Consider the following 18,435-nt stretch of genomic DNA (forward strand, 5'->3'; position numbering starts at 1 on the left):
GACTCTTTGCGACCCCATGAATCGCAGCACGCCAGGCCTCCCTGTTCATCACCATCTCCCAGAGTTCACCCAGACTCACGCCCATCGAGTCCGTTATGCCATCCAGCCACCTCATCCTCATTCGTCCGCTTCTCCTCCTGCCCCCAATCCCTCCCAGCATCAGAGTCTTTTCCAATGAGTCAGCTCTTCGCATGAGGTGGCCAAAGTATTGGAGTTTCAGCTTTAGCATCATTCCTTCCAAAGAAATCCCAGGGTTGATTTCCTTCAGAATGGACTGGTTGGATCTCCTTGCAGTCCAAGGGACTCTCAAGAGTCTTCTCCAACACCACAGTTTAAAAGCATTAATTCTTCAGTGCTCAGCCTTCTTCACAGTCCAACTGTCACAGCCATACATGACCACAGGAAAAACCATAGCCTTGACTAGATGGACCTTAGTTGGCAAAGTAATGTCTCTGCTTTTGAATATCCTATCTAGGTTGGTCATAACTTTTCTTCCAAGGAGTAAGTGTCTTTTAATTTCATGGCTGCAGTCACCATCTGCAGTGATTTTGGAGCCCCAAAAAATAAAGTCTGACACTGTTTCCCCTGTTTCCCCATCTATTTCCCATGAAGTGATGGGACCAGATGCCATGCTCTTCGTTTTCTGAATGTTGAGCTTTAACCCAACTTTTTCGCTCTCATATTTCACTTTCATCAAGAGGCTTTTTAGCTCCTCTACACTTTCTGCCATAAGGGTGGTGTCATCTGCATATCTGAGGTTATTGATATTTCTCCCGGCAATCTTGATTCCTTATATGCTAAGAAAGTGTGGTTTGGACAGATGTGTAATATGTTGTTTGGCCTACAAAAGGTATTTGTGGTCATTTCAAATAAAACAATCAGATGGCATCAGGGAGAATTACAGTATTTATAAAGGAATTTTAAATCATCTAATAACCTCTGCAGACTTTTGGGAAGTATTCTAAAATGTTTTGCTAAATGTGCAACGTACACATATTTATTCTAAATGTTCTTTTTTTAATTCTAACAATCAGTGGTGATTTTACAGTTAACAACTGGCATAGCCCAAACATTATCTGATCAGAACACATTAGGGAAAAGTTCTATAGGCTCAGTGGTGTCAGTGAATCCTTTAGTTCGTAGATTATGCTAAAGTTCACCAGATATAGGGGTTGGGAGTGGGGCGATGGTGGCATCTGTGGTAGTGAAGGATTCTCAGGGTGTGGAGTTTTAGCAACAAGCATAACATTATTTCAATACTTACCTGTGCCTATGTGTATCAGCTAAATATCAGCCCTGCTAATAATTTTAGTAGTTATTAAAAGGCTGCTTCAGATATAAATGCATTTCTTCCATGACAGTCAAAATATATGTGTATGGTAAATCATCACCACATAGAATTGATTTTTTAAAAGTATACATTTTGGCATTTGAAACTTAGAATGTTTAGTCTTAACAGCATCTAAATCCTTAAAGTTAGAGTATGGGTTAATAAAAAAAAATATGATGGATGAGTTTTGTGTATGTCAAGTAAACATATATATTTCATACACATATGTATATTTTGTGTACACATATAAAGTTGTGTCTCTCTGTATAGCATGCATACATATATTATATGATACATGTGAGATATGTATATCACACACACAAACATCACTGATTTAAATCAAAAGTGTAATCCCCACACTGGTTCCTATCAGAACTACATAACTTTTAGAAAGAAAATACTCAGACTTTCCACCTTTGATTTCCTACTTTCATTTTCAATGGTTTCTCATTTTAACCTAGTCAGAACTTGTTAGGCGAAAAAATAAATCAGAATGTATTATTAGCATGTTTTACAGCAAAATGTATAGTAAATACTACTTTAAAGTTTCTCAAATATAAAGCATGTCAATGTAATTTTATCTGTGATAGAATAATACTGTGAAAACTGAAGAGAAAAAAAAATGAGAATTTTATCTAAGCAAGAAAAGGCAAGATACAGTTTTGCTTAACAACATCCTTAGCAATTTGAGCACTATAACAAGTGGCATACTCATGAGGATAAAAAGTTTTTCCTAGATAAACAAAATTCTATTTTATATTTTGAAATACATAATATTGTTTTTAAAGAATTAGAAGTAAATAGAAAAAGTCTAGGTCATGTTATATAGGGACAGTGTAGATCTAGATTGTCTCCTCAGAGACTGGAAGACTGGAAAATTCACTTCCCACACCCACCTGCCATCAGAGGTCAAGTTCACGTTCCAGTTAATGACACAAAACTTGTCCAAGAACTGGAAGATACAAAAGAAGGAGAAACCATTATTCTGCTTTAACGGTAACAGGTACACACAAGGGTAGAAGGTATCTAGGAAGATTGCAGTAGCTTCAGGAGTGGTCCTGAAAAACCACCTACTTTGGCATTACAGGCAACAGAGATCACTAGCAATTTCCTATCATTTTAACAATTGCTGATTTCCTCAAATCCAACAGTGGTCTTCTCTGGATTTTACTCCCATTTGATCAAAGTTTTTAAAGTATATAATCTATCAAATCCCTTCCCGATAAAATGCCTAACTGCTGTCTATTCTCTAATTTGAATAATAAATATAAACTTTTTTTAAATAATACATATTTCTCAGGGTTGTAGTGAGACATATATGAGATTAAGGCATTCAACACAGCATCTGTGCTATTATTTTCATCACTATTATTTTACCGTTGATTGAAACTCCTTCCTGACCCCAACATCTCTGACTAGACACATATCACAATCAGCCACTGTGCCTAAGAGAAAGAAACTGATTTCCCATATTCAAGATTTGTAAGAATAGTTTCATCAGCTGCAACTGAAATCACCTTGAAATTAAAAGCAGAGTCATGTCCGGCTCTTTGCGACCCTATGGACTGCAGCCCTCCAGGCTCCTCCATCCATGGGATTTTCCAGGCAAGAATACTAGAGTGGGTTGCCATTTGCTTCTCCAGGGGATCTTCCCGACCCAGGAATCGAACCAGGTCTCCTGTATTGCAGGCAAATTCTTTACAGTCTGAGCACCAGGAAATCCCACCATAATAGAGGGATAATGACATGTAAATGATATAATGTATTTAATCATCTGGGATACCCAGTAGACTGCTGGTCCATAGTAGGCTTTCAATTCTAATTACTTTCTCTTTCCCATAGGGCTTTTAATATTATTGTACATATTTCAAACTGGTGTCCTTGTAAGAATGTCTGTTTGGTAACTTTGCCTCTGGCATCTCCCAATTCTCATCTACATTGCATTCTATTGTCAAATTAATCTTCCTATGGAAATCTTCGGAGTATGATATTCCCAACGTGAGAAATTTTCAAATACGCACGGAATAACTTTTTGCCTTTCTCCGCAGGAATTCAAAGCTCTGCATACTTTATCTACTTCATTCCTCATTTTTCTAGTACAACTGCATTTACTGACATTCAATGGTAAGTCCTATACTTTGGATTTCTACCTTTACAGTTTGTCCTTCTGCCTAAAAAGAATTTTGCCCCATCTTTATCAATTGTAATTATACACATCTTCCAAATTTGTTCAGATCTCATGTTGGTTATAAAGCCATGGCCAAAGGGAACCCTCTCTCCTTCTAACTTTTTTTATGGTTGAATTGATTATAGCTTTCCTTATGTCACAGTAATTTCTATATTTTCTTGTATTCCAGTTAATTATCTCAGCTGTTCTACCACGAGACAGAGGTGAGAACTAGTTTTAAATCCTGGTACAAGAAATGAAACATAGTTAAGACCATTAGCTAAAATTAATACCAGGGTTAAACTTTCATGTCTTCTACCTCCTGGAAGCTTTATTACATAACAGGTTTGTCTAAATCTTTTTTATCTTTAAAATAGATAAAATAGCATTATAGCCTTAAATTCCATATGTTAATCAATCAATAAATGATTTATTTTCTTTTCCTTACATATTAGATTTGTTCTAAAACCTGATGATAGAAAAAACATTTGTTTTCATTAGGAGTCCATTTTATAATCTATAGTATGCTTTGACACTGTAGACTTAGTATTTGTTACATGAATATATATGTAAACTGCAATCATTACAATACATTTATACTGAATTTCACTAACAGCTTACCCCTTAGATCAGAAGGGCTTCCATAGTCTTTGTACACTCAGAATTTCCTGTCTCTAGGCTGGTTGGCTGTACATTTTATTTTATTTTTAACATTGGCTCTTCTTATTTTAATTTCTCCAAATAAGATATTTCTTTTAGAATTCATGTGCCAACAGAATGTTGATTTCTCCTCTCTTCGTATTCCCTGTGTTTCTCAGATTATCTGACTGTTCACTTTCCTATATGCAAAGTAGGAATCTCATTGGTCTAGCTGACCAAAGGATCACCTTGGTGTATGTTTACCAAACAGCACATTAAATACCACTTCAAAAGGCAAAGTACATTATTCCGCTAAAGGGAAGAGATGCTTTCAATCATACATGAGCATTTTGCTTGGTTAGGGATTTTTATGTCCAGAGCAACCTGAAAGGGCAGAGTATTTCTCATGCCAAATTTTATAGGACACAACTGACCAATTAAAAAACAAAGGAGTCAGCATTTGTGTGTCCCTTTAGGAGGCATCATGTCAGCAAGTTATTCTTCACTGCAGAGTTTTAACACACCATTAGGCAGCATCTGTGGCCAAACTGATGTTGCTGTGACTTTTCTTTGCTGTTCCCAGCACCTTTGAACCCTAGCTCAGCAAAAGGACAGCCAATGCCCTTGTAATCATAGAAAGTAACAAGGTTCATTTGGAAGAGCAGTGGACCTGGAATTAGATTACTTATTTAATTTTTCAACATTATTGATCAATTACTTTATTATAGCTCTTGGGGAAATTCCAAATCATGAACGTGTAACAGATCATAATACCTTGGGGAGAAGGAAGAAACAGACATAAAAACAAGCAACTACAACTGAATGCAGAAAGTGAGATATGACAAAAATACTACAATTTGCCCAGATGTCAGAGGTTTTATGAGCCTATTCTCTATCTGACTTGTTATAGAAGTTTTTCCACTCACTTAACCATTATTACTCTGGAGTTAATATGCTAGATATCAACTAGATCAAGGTCCTTCTTTATGTTGATTCATCTTAACAAGTACAAAACTAAAATCTTTACCATCACCTAAGAAACTTTCATCTTCATTTTACTATAATACTACCAATAAATGCTATTCTGATAACTCTTTGGACAAATTTTAGCTAACAGAATTATCTGGGGCCATTTTCTTAGCAAGTCTCATAACATGTGTACAGTTATTACAAGTAAATGTTTTACCATAGCCTGTAATTGAATCATGATTTCATTTTTCACCATTTCAGTTCAGACTCTAAGAGCAAAATTTTCTTTAAAAATTCCATAACTTGCCCCAAACACAAGCAAGTTGTTACCAGTCTTAATAAAGATCACTACAGATTAATCACTATACAAAATAAATTAAAAAATAGTATACAAACAGAAAAGCTGGAAAAGACACTAAAATAAAATTTCAAAATAAGTAATATAACAAGTCAATAAATGTATTTTTTAAAATCCCACCAGCAATCAAATAGGAAAAAACAAAGTAAATCAAATGAATGACTGTTTTCACTTGCAATGTTTAGCAAAGATTCTTCAAGGATAATTTCCACTATTCCTGCTCATATACTTTTTCTGGGAGCGTTATTACATATTGGAAATTTCATGTACCAAAATTTTGATTTTAGAAAGTAATCAAAAAGAAAAATTACACATGTAGAAACTGTTTTGTACAAGAAAGTTCTTATCAATAATAATAGTTTAATAATAATGTATAGTAGTGACCAGTGACATTTATTAGAAGAATCTGGCATTACACTATGTACTTATTTATATTACCTAACTATAATTTAAAAAAAACTGAGAACCAACTGTAAGTATAAAAGAGCTGTATTACATTTAGAAAATTTTTTAAAAATATAAAATCTGTTAAAATGATATTTTTTTTAAACCAGTGTACTCCACACCATCAATTCTAAATGTCACTTATAAAGTGCTCCTCTACAGACATCTTTATGTTCTCAACAATTACTACGATTACCACTAAAATTTAATGATATAGACATCAAATTAAGAATTTAAAAATCATTTGTTATTTTAGAAATACTCCTTTTGTGTCACGTTAGTTTTCCAAATTCCCAGTTATATAGCCAGCCTCCAACACACAGACTCAGCTATGAGTATTTATTTAGAGACTCATTACCTAATTATTTAAAATCATTGAGTTCAATTCAGGTGTAAGTTGTGACTCCAACTCTTGTGATGCTACCTATTCCTATATTTACACACGAGTTTTAAGTAAACAATGATAGCAAAGTAATTGTAAAGAGGAAAATGCAGAACTAGAGTTACTTCAATTCTGTTATTTTATACTCCTTTGGAAGGTACTGGTAAGGTAGGTTTCATTTTGAATTCTCCTCTTGGCTTATAGACAGCTATCATTTCACTGTGCATTCATATGACTTCTAAACTCATCATGAGTGCTTCACGCGCATGATCTCAGCTAATTCTAATTAATATCTCTCAAAAGCCCTGGCTCTAACTACCCTTACATGGAGGTTTAGGACTTCAACATATGACTCACCGCAGGGGACGAGCGAGGGGGGCAGGGAAGGGGAACAAACATGCACTGCATAATGCATAGCAGTTTAGGAGAAATTGATTTATAGTCTGCTTGTGCTGAAGTCAAAAGTATATTTTCAGCTTCACTGAAGTAAATTAATATGTAATCCATTGTTGTTTGCATAGATCATTGCTGATTAAAAAGAGTTATGCAGATTTTTCTCAGTCTAACAGTTTTCTGTAATTATAATGTCTGTACCACATTGCTTTTTTCACCCTGTTGTCTGATGGTATTGATTATACATGTCATGTTTAGTCACTCTAATGAGATTGAATGAAAGCTATGTTCAGAAATGACACAGCACATTACATATTCTCTTATATGTGGTCAAGTATATTTGAGAGTTTGTTCTTCACAGGTAATCTCCAAGGACTTTGACAAAAAGGAATTGAAATCATTGATGTTTCTCTTATTGTGGGTTGAATTACAATTCAAGCTAGTGCAGAAGACCATATTAATCCTGAAGAGTTTCTTAGGGTAGCCTATATCAAAAGAGATATGTGACATATGTATATATTGCTAAAGATATTTAAGCACCTATCACAACATAAAGTTTGAATTAAAATATGGGAATCAGAGCTTTTAGCAAAGGATGTACTCTGTGACATCACTTTTGTATGATGAATTTTGACAGTTCAGAACTTTCTGAAACCAAACACGGATGATCATGGAAAAAGCCCAGAGGCTTTTGAATCAAATGAAATTAAGCCTCAACACTGCTGGGAAGTAGATGCATCTTAATCTTTTAGATTAGAGAAGAGTAAAATGGAGGCTGAAACATGTTAAATGAATTGCTTAAGGCCACTCATTAAAAGCATCACTGGCCTTTCTGAAGTATTTTATCAGATGAAAGCCAGACTAATTCCATGATTGTATTATACTCATTGTGATTAGCTAGTTAGTAGATATTTTCTTTTATCTGGAAAAACTGTAGATTTACAACTTTTGTTTGTAGTCTTGAGAAGTTGGAGAGTGACACAGAAACACAAGTTTATGCTTTATAGTATTTTCAATGTCTAGAAACCAAATATCTTGTCTCCCTATACCCGATACCAATAACAAGTCTTCCAAATTAATGTATTTATATTGACTGAAATAAAATTCTACTATATTGACCATAAAAAATATCTAGTATGTTCTCTCAGTTTGTTGTTTTCCTTTGCTATACACTGAGAAGTTAGCCCTCTTTCCATAAGTAAGGGAATCTTTTCATTACTTTAATATATTAAAAGGGAATCAGGCCTGGGTAAATCTCTGTATTTCTGTTTAATGGTGGATTTAAGTAAGCCAGTATATAGCTTTAATGTAATTCCTATGGAGTGTATGGTTTACCAGAGATGAAATATTGGGATATAATCATTATGGTTTAGTGTAAAGGGAACTTCAGTGGCACACCCTATAGAAGCATCACAGGATAAACTATAACTTATAAAACTAGACCAAATGCCATGAAATATATTAGGAAACAATTCTCCATAATTTTGAAATCTTTCTCATATTTGATTGACTCTAAAAATAATCAGAGTTCTTCAAAATAAGCCTGTTTTAAAGACTTTGAAAGAATTCCAAACAGAATATTTTTAAATAATTTCAGTTGTTATAGTTTTATATTTGGAGCTCCAGAATGTATTTTTCAAAATTTTCCCAGTCCAAACTTAACGATCCCTGCTTGATAAAAGTAATCATGTCTGCTTGAAATATATCTCAAAGAGATTTAAAATATTCCAATAAAGTACTTCCATCAAGTATTCGTTCTCATATGGTGAATTCACTGTAACATTATTATAAAAAGGAGAGAAAAGTATCCTTTGCACAAGTGCAGTGGCAGTACACTTTAGTTCCCATCAAATCTACATGACCATTTCTAGTCTAAGTCTCAGAGTAGAGAGAGAATAATTGTTTCTCTTAAATGAAAGCAAAGGATGCCCAAAGGCATTTCAGTCAATTAACTCAGTTCAGTCACTCAGTCATGTCCAACTCTTTGTGAACCCATGAATCACAGCATGCCAGGCCTCCCTGTCCATCAACAAATCCCAGAGTCTACTCAAATTCATGTCCATAGAGTTGGTAATGGCATCCAGCCATCACATCTTCTGTCATCCCCTTCTCCTTCTGCCCCCAATCCCTCCCAGCACCAGGGTCTTTTCCAATGAGTCAACTCTTCGCATGAGGTGAACAAAGTACTGGAGTTTCAGCTTTAGCATCAGTCCTTCCAATGAACACCCAGGACTCATCTCCTTTAGGATGGACTGGTTGGATCTCCTTGAATTCCAATGGAATCTCAAGAGTCTTCTCCAACACCACAGTTCAAAAGCATCAGTTCTTTGGTGCTCAGCTTTCTTCACAGTCCAACTCTCACATCAATACATGACCACCGGAAAAACCATAGCCTTGACTAGATGGACCTCTGCTGGAAAAGTAATGTCTCTGCTTTTGAATATGCTATCTAGGTTGGTCATAACTTTCCTTCCAAGGAGTAAGTGCCTTTTAATTTCATGGGTACAGTCACCATCTGCAGTGATTTTGGAGCCCCCAAAATTAAAGTCTGACACTGTTTCCACTGTTTCCCCATCTATTTCCCATGAGGTTATGGGACCAGATGCCATGATCTTAGTGTTCTGAATGTTGAGCTTTAAGCCAACTTTTTCACTCTCTTCTTTCACTTTCATCAAGAGGCTTTTGAGTTCCTCTTCACTTTCTGCCAGAAGGGTGGTGTCATCTGTCTACCTGAGGTTATTGATATTTGTCCCGGCAATCTTGATTCCAGCTTGTGCTTCTTCCAGTCCAGCGTTTCTCATGATGTACTCTGCATATAAGTTAAATAAGCACGGCGACAATATACTGGTTCCTATTTGGAACCAGTCTGTTGTTTCATGTCCATTTCTAACTGTTGCTTCCTAACCTGCATATAGGTTTCTCAAGAGGCAGGTCAGATGCTCTGGTATTCCCATCTCTTTCAGAATTTTCCACAATTTGCTTTTTCCTTGATCCAGTGGATGTTGGCAATTTGATCTCTGGTTCCTCTGCCTTTTCTAAAACGAGCTTGAACATCTAGAAGTTCATGGTTCACGTATTGCTGAAGCCTGGTTTGGAGAATTTTAAGCATTACTATTCTAGCGCGTGAGATGAGTACAATTGTTCAGTAGTTTGAGCATTCTTTGGGATTGCCTTTCTTTGGGATGGAATGAAAAATGACTTTTTCCACTCCTGTGGCCAGTGCTGAGTTTTCCAAATTTGCTGGCCTGTTGAGTGCAGCACTTTCACAGCATCATCTTTCAGGATTTGAAATCGCTCAACTGGAATCCCATCACCTCCACTAGCTTTGTTCATAGTGCTGCTTTTTAAGGCCCACTTGAGGTCACATTCCAGGATGTCTAGGTGAGTAATCACACCATCATGATTATTTGGGTTGTGAAGAATTTTTTGTACAAATTTTCTGTGTATTCTTGCCAACTCTTTTCAATATATTTAGTTTCTGTTAAGTCCATACCATTTCTGTCCTTTATCGAGCCCATGTTTGCATGAAATATTCCCTTGGTATCTCTAATTTTCTTCAAGAGATCTCTAATCTTTCCCATTCTGTTGTTTTCCTCTATTTCTTTGCATTGATCGCTGAGGAAGGCTTTCTTATCTTTTCTTGCTATTCTTTGGAACTCTGAATTCAAATGGATATATCATTCCTTTTCTCCTTTGCTTTTCATGTCTCTTCTTTTCACAGCTGTTTGTAAGGCCTCCTCAGACAGCCATTTTGCTTTTTTGCATTTCTTTTCCATGGGGATGGTCTTGATCCCTGTCTCCTGTACAATGTCACAAACCTCTGTCCGTAGTTCATCAGACATTCTACCTATCAGATCTAGGCCCTTAAATATATTTCTCACTTCCACTGTATAATCATAAGGGATTTGATTTAGGTCATACCTGAATGGTTTAGTAGTTTTCCCTACTATTTTCAATTTAAGTCTGAATTTGGCAATAAGGAGTTCATGATCTGAGCTACAGTCAGCTTACAGTCTTGTTTCTGTTGACTGTATAGAGCTTCTCCATCTTTGGCTGCAAAGAATATAATCAGTCTGATTTAGTGTTGACCATCTGGTGATGTCCCTGTATAGAGTCTTGTCTTGTGTTGTTGGAAGAGGATATTTCCTATGACCAGTGCATTCTCTAGGCAAAACTCTATTAGCCTTTTCCCTGCTTCCTTCCGTTCTCCAAAGCCAAACTTGCCTGTCACTACAAGTGTTTCTTGACTTCCTACTTTTGCATTCCAGTCCCCTATAATGAAAAGGACATATTTTTTGGGTGCTAGTTCTAAAAGGTCTTGTAGGTCTTCATAGAACCATTCAACATCAGCTTCTTCAGCATTACTGGTTGAAGCATAGGCTTGGATTACTGTGATATTGAATGGTTTGCCTTAGAAATGAACAGAGATCATTCTGTCATTTTTGAGATTGCACCCGAGGACTGCATTTCAGACTCTTTTGTTGACTATGATGGCTACTCCATTTCTTCTAAGGGATTCCTGGCCACAGTAGTAGTTATAATGGTCATCTGAGTTACTATCACCCATTCAAGTCCATCTTAGTTCACTGATTCCTAGAATGTCAACGTTCCCTCTTACCATCTCCTGTTTGACCACTTCCAATTTGCCTTCATTCATGGACCTAACATTCCAGGTTCCTATGCAATATTGCTCGGAACTTGCTTCTATCACCAGTCACATCCACAACTGGGTATTGTCTTGTTTTGGCTCCATCCCTTCATTCTTTCTGGAGTTATTTCTCCACTGATCTCCAGTGATTATGGTTTCAGTGTGTCTGCCCTCTGATGCCCTCTTGCAATACCTTACTTGCAATATCATCTTACTTGGGTTTCTCTTACCTTGGGCGTATGGTATCTCTTCATGGCTGCTCCAGCAAAGTGCAGCCTCTGCTCCTTACCTTGGATGAGGGATATCTCCTCACTGCCACCCCTTCTGACCTTGAACGTGGAAGAGCTCTTCTAGGCCCTCCTGCTCCCGTGCAGCCACCACTCCTTGGACGTGCGGTTGCTCCTCCCGGCCAAAGCCCTTGGCCTTAGGTGTGCGGTAGCTCCTCTCAGCTGCTCCTACGTTGTCGCAGCCTGGCACTTTTGGCCACTGCCCCTGACCTCGAATGTGGGGTAACTCCTCTTGGCCACCACCGCTGGGGCATGGGGTCCTCCCAGCTTCTGCCCCTGACCTCGGACATGGGGTAGCTCCTCACCCACACTATGTGCGCCTGTCGCAGCTGCCTGCTGACGATCATCAGCCCTTTGAGTACTCAGAAGTTAACTGGGGACTGGGGCCAAAGGCACCATAGGGCAGACACACTGAAACCATAATCACAGAAAACTAGCCAATCTAGTCACACTACGATTGCACCCTTGTCTAACTCAATGACACTGAGCCATGCCCATGGGGACACCCAAAATGGGCAGGTCACAGTGGAGATATCTGACAGAATGTGGTCCACAGGAGAAGGGAATGGCAAACCACGTCAGTATTCTTGCCTGGCGAACCACATGAACAGTATGAAAAGGCAAAATGACAGGATAGTGAAGAGGAACTCCCCAGGTCAGTAGGTGCCCAATATGCTACTGGAGATCAGCGGAGAAATAACTCCAGAAAGAATGAAAGGATAGAGGCAAAGCAAAAACAATACCCAGTTGTGGATGTGACTTGTGATAGAAGCAAGGTCTGATGCTGTAAAGAGCAATATTGCATAGGAACCTGGAATGTCAGGCCCACGAATCAAGGCAAATTGAAAGTGGTCAAACAAGAGATGGCAAGAGTGAACGTCGACATTCTAGGAATCAGCAAACTAAAATGGACTGGAATGGGTGAATTTAACTCAGATGACCATTATATCTACTACTGCAGGCAGGAATCCTTTAAAAGAATTGGAGTAGCCATCATGGTCAACAAAAGGGTCCAAAATGCAGTACTTGGATGCAGTCTCAAAAATGACAGAATGATCAAGGCAAACTATTCAATATCACAGTAATCCTAGTCTATGCCCCAACCAGTAATGCTGAAGAAGCTGAAGTTGAATGGTTCTATGTAGACCTACAAGACCTTTTAGAACTAACACCCAAAAAAAGATGTCCTTTTCATTATCGGGGACTGGAATGCTAAAGTAGGAAGTCAAGAAACACCTGGAGTAACAGGCAAATTTGGCCTTGGAATACAGAATGAAGCAGGGCAAAGACTAATAGAGTTTTGCCAAGAAAATGCACTGATCAGAGCAAATACCCCCTTCCAGCAACACAAGACAAGACTCTACACATGGACATCACCAGATGGTCAACACCAAAATCAAATTGATTATATTCTTTGCAGTCAAAGATAGAGAAGCTCTATACAGTCAACAAAAACAAGACCAGAAGCTGACTGTGGCTCAGATCATGAACACCTCATTGCCAAATTCAAACTTAAATTGAAGAAAGTAGAGAAAACCACTAGGCCATTCAGGTATGACCTAAATCAAATCCTTTATGATTATACAGTGGAAGTTAGAAATAGATTTAAGGGACTAGATCTGACAGCTAGAGTGCCTGATGGACTATGGATGGAGGTTCATGACGTTGTACAGGACACAGGGATCAAGACCATCTCCATAGAAAAGAAATGCATAAAAGCAAAATGGCTGTCTGAGGAGGCCTTACAAATAGCTGTGAAAAGAAGAGAAGCAAAAAGCAAAGGAGAAAAGGAAAGATAGAAGCATCTGAATGCAGAGTTCCAAAGAATAGCAGGAAGAAATAAGACAGACTTCCTCAGCAATCATTGCAAAGAAATAGAGGAAAACAACAGAATGGGAAAGACTAGAGATCTCTTCAAGAAAATTAGAGACACCAAGGGAAAATTTCATGCAAAGATGGGCTCAATAAAGGACAGAAATGGGATGGACCTAACAGAAGCAGAAGATATTAAAAGGAGGTGGCAAGAATACACAGAAAAACTGTACAAAAAAAGATCTTCAAGACCAAGATAATCACAATGCTGTGATCACTCACCTAGAGTTAGACATCCTGGAATGTGAAGTCAGTGGGCCTTAGAAAGCATCACTATGAACAAAGCTAGTAGAGGTGATGGAATTCCTGTTAAGCTATTTCAAATCCTGAAAGATGATGCTGTGAAAGTGCTGCACTCAATATGCCAACAAATTTGGAAAACTCAGCAGTGGCCACAGGACTGGAAAACGTCAGTTTTCATTCCAATCCCAAAGAAAGGCAATGCCAAAGAATGCTCAGTTGCACTCATCTCACATGCTAGTAAAGTAATGCTCAAAATTCTCCAAGCCAGGCTTCAGCAGTACATGAACCATGAACTTCCAGATGTTCAAGCTTGTTTTAGAAAAGGCAGAGGAAGAGATCAAATTGCCAACATCTGCTGGATCATCGAAAAAGCAAGAGAGTTCCAAAAAAACATCTATTTCTGCTTTATTGACTATGCCAAAGGCTTTGACTGTGTGGATCACAATAAACTGTGGAAAATTCTGAAAGAGATGGGAATACCAGACCTCCTGACCTGCCTCTTGAGAAACCTGTATGTATGTCAGGAAGCAGCAATTCACACTGGAGATGGAACAACAGACTGGTTCCAAAGAGGAAAAGGAGTATGTCAAGGCTGTATATTGTCACTCTGATTATTTAACTTATACGCATAGTACATCATGAGAAATTCTGGGCTGTAAGAAGCACAAGCTGGAATCGAGATTGCTGGGAGAAATATCAGTAACCTCAGATATGCAGATGACACCACCCTTATGGCAGAAAATGAAGAAGAACTAAAAAGCCTCTTGATGAAAGTGATAAAGGAGAGTGAAAAAGTTGGCTTAAAACTCAACATTCAGAAAACGAAGATCATGGCATCTGGTCCCATCACTTCATGGGAAACAGATGGGGAAACAGTGGAAACAGTGTCAGATTTTATTGTTTGGGGCTCCAAAATCACTGCAGATGGTGACTGTAGCCATGAAATTAAAAGATGCTTACTCCTGGAAGAAAAATTATGATCAACCTAGATAGCATATTGAGAAGCAGAGACATTACTTTTGCAGCAAAGGTTCATCTCGTCAAGGCTACTGTTTTTCCTGTGGTCATGTATGGATGTGAGAGTTGTACTGTGACGAAAGCTGAAAGCTGAAAAATTGATGCTTTTGAACTGTAGTGTTGGAGAAGACTCTCAAGAGTCCCTTGGACTGCAAGGAGATCCAGTGTGTCCATTCTGAAGGAGATCAGCCCAGGGAATCTTTGGAAGGAATGATGCTAAAGCTGAAACTCCAGTACTTTGGCCACTACATGCGAAGAGTTAACTCATTGGAAAAGACACTCATGCTGGGAGGGATTGGGGGCAGGAGAAGGGGATGACAGAGGATGAGATGCCTGGATGGCATCACTGACTCGATGGTCATGAGTGGGTGAATTCCAGGAGTTGTTGATGGACAGGGAGGGCTGGTGTGCTGCTATTCATGGCGTTGTAAAGAGTCGGACATGACTGAGCTACTGAACTGACCTCCAGTAGCATATTGGGCGCCTACTTACCTGGGGAGTTCCTCTTTCAGTATCCTATCATTTTGCCTTTTCATACTGTTCATGGGGTTCTCAAGGCAAGAATACTGAAGTGCTTTGCCATTCCCTTCTCCAGTGGACCACATTCTGTCAGACCTCTCCACCGTGACCTGTTCATTTTGGGTGGCCCCACATGGCATGGCTTCATTTAATTAAGTTAGACAGGCTGTGGTCTGTGTGATCAGATTGGCTAGTTTTCTGTGATTTAGGATATCCCAATGAGAAATTTTATCACGATTTACAAGAATCAATATCTAGTGATGTATAATAACATTGAGGTTTCCCAGGTGGCAGCAGTGGTAAATAAATCGCCTGCCACGGTGTTAGACGTAAGAGACATGGGTTCATTCCCTGGGTCAGGAAGATCCCCTGGAGGAGGGCAGGGCAACCCACTCCAGTATTCTTGCCTGGATAATCTCATGGTCAGAGGAGCCTGGTGGGCTCTAGTCCATGGGGTCGCACAGAGTCAGACACAACTGAATCGACTTAGCATGTACAACATGCACAACATTATTGTATATCTCTATCACTGTGGTGTACTATCAGTACAGCCTATGTCAGTCAAGCACACCTATGTAGAACTCATTTTCATTTTGTTAAGGGTCACATAATTCCACCTGCATGCCTAAATTACTGAAAACATTTTAGTAGCATTAATACACCCCAAAATGTAATATACCAGCATTTTTACTCATAACAAACCAGGTTTAGTACTTTATCAAATTCAATACTTTAGTTTGTATTATTGCAGATATATTATTCTAGTTTAAGAAATAAGCTGCATTTAAAATTTTAAAACTCACATCAACTATTAACTCCATTAACAAATGTTTGCTTGCATCAAATAATATAGAAAGCCTTCTTCAAGTAGCCCTTACTGAGAAAATCAGGGTTTCTTTGGAACTACAAAAATAATTTGAGTTAATACAAATGTCTGAACTTTAAAAAACTTTGTTAGTCATATTTCCTATATTTGAAATCATGTGGTATTGTTGAAATATCATATGTAATATTAATAGCCTCTTGCTCTATGTACAAGATGGGAAGCATTGTGAACTAAACAGAATTATCAAATATTAATTTTAAAACTGGTAGGCCAGGGATAGATTAGTTGTGTTTTAGCTACAGGAATTCGGCAAAGTGTTTTATAGATTAAGGAGAAATAATCTCAAATTTTACCAGCATCCCAAGAAGCATATTTTGGTTATACAGTGAATTACTATTTGTTGTAGTAATATTCAATAATGGTCACCACAAACACTGAATGAGAAAATATCAGAATCATTACTCACAGAGGAAATAAGGGATTAGGTTCCTGTGAACTGCTGGTCACAACATTTCATCAACCAAACAACACAAAACCTTGTTTTATGAGTATTTCTATGTTATGACACTTCATTTAATATATACTGTTGATTCATTAACTTTGAATTCATGACCAACAGCACTTTAACTCATGCCTGGACAAAATTTATTTTTTCCATAGGACACATCACAGCCTTCACACTAAATACATTTCAACAATGCTCAGGTTCCATTTGAAACAGCAAAATCATCAACAAAAACAAAAGGTAAAAAATATGGCACTAAACAGACCATAAAAGACAGTTGTTTGAAGTATGAGCTGCAAGAAGGCAGATCATTACCTTGTGTGACTTCAGTAGAATACATACCATAAGATGACTGGAGTTTTCTACCACTTTGTATGTACAAATGTCTACAAAGGATCCAGGAAAACCTATCCTTACAAGGATTGGTTTTAGGGTTATAAATAGCAAGGGAATTCTTAATACAGAATCCATGAATAAGGTTGATCAACTGTGTAAACACTGGACCTGTACAAGCGATTTTAGTAGGTTTTGTGCTTTTTTTTAACAGTCACGTATATGATAATTGAAAGTCTTTTTACAGCCTATAATGATATCATTCAAGCATTTATGAAGTGCTCTTGCTAATTCTAGTGTGAAAAACCTATCCCACAATCAATAACAGTGTATTGGGTGTTAAATGTGATAAAACACAAGATTTAAAACAACAACAACAACCTTGCTGCTCACTTAGGGGGAAACACTTTATAAAATATTAGAGATAATGATGAGAACACTTAAAAAGTATTTAAGTAAACTTGCTATCATAACTGTATATTTATGTGCTCTGAGACTACATCAACCCAGGTTTGTATAAATATTTATTTGAAAGTTAGTCTTGAATAATTTATTTTTTCGATTATGGAAGGTCTTCAGAAGTACATGCCTAATATAAAATGTAACAGTCTTATATATGTGCAAATCAATAATTTCTGCCCCCTATGGTGTGTACATTTGATCATGTTTCCACTTATTCAAAAAACCTTGAGAATACAATGCAAATGAGACATGATACCTATTTTTATGAGGTACACAATTTAGTAATAAAGTCAAATAAGTAAGCAAAGAAGTAAAATATCATAAAAGATGCTATGAAATTATACACAGAGGCTCCATAGGAGAGATACCTATTTCAGACTTCATAGGAGTTAGGGGGGAGTGGAGATAAAGGTTATGAAAATGTTTCCAGAAGAATAGACACCTGAGCTGAGCTCTGAAGAGTGAGTATGAGTTAAACAGGCTACGATGCAACAGTTGAGAGGGATGACAAATGCACTAAGCCAGGCACTACATATAGATTTATAAGAATCAAAAAGAACTTAAGTGTCAAACATGGAAGCAGAAAGATATGAAGCTGCAGAGGTAAATTGTTTAAAGATCATGAAGAAATGTGCTTGCCTGTTTGGTCAAAATACTTGAAGAAAATAATATAGGGATATTGCTGAATTTTAAGCAGAGAAGTGACATGTTACTTGTGATAGTTTTAAAATATGACCCCACATTCTTTGACATTATTCTATGACTGCTTGACCACCAGAATAGAATATAGCATAAGTGGGGCTGTGCCAGTTTCTAGGTATTTGCCTTTCCAGGCAATGTCTCCTTCTTGACTCTGGGGACAGATGTTCTTAGAAACCAGCCACCATCTTTAAGGAACTCCAAGCAGTTCAGAAAACCCCATGTGTAAAGGAATTAAAGCTCTTGACCTTCAGCTGAGCTTCCAACTATAACCAAATTGCCAACCATGTGAATGAGCCATTTTGGAAGTTATTTTCAAGCCTTTAATTGAGTGCCCCGCTG

This window comes from Capricornis sumatraensis, chromosome 7 (genome assembly GCF_032405125.1).
Source record: "Capricornis sumatraensis isolate serow.1 chromosome 7, serow.2, whole genome shotgun sequence".
NCBI lineage: Eukaryota > Metazoa > Chordata > Mammalia > Artiodactyla > Bovidae > Capricornis > Capricornis sumatraensis.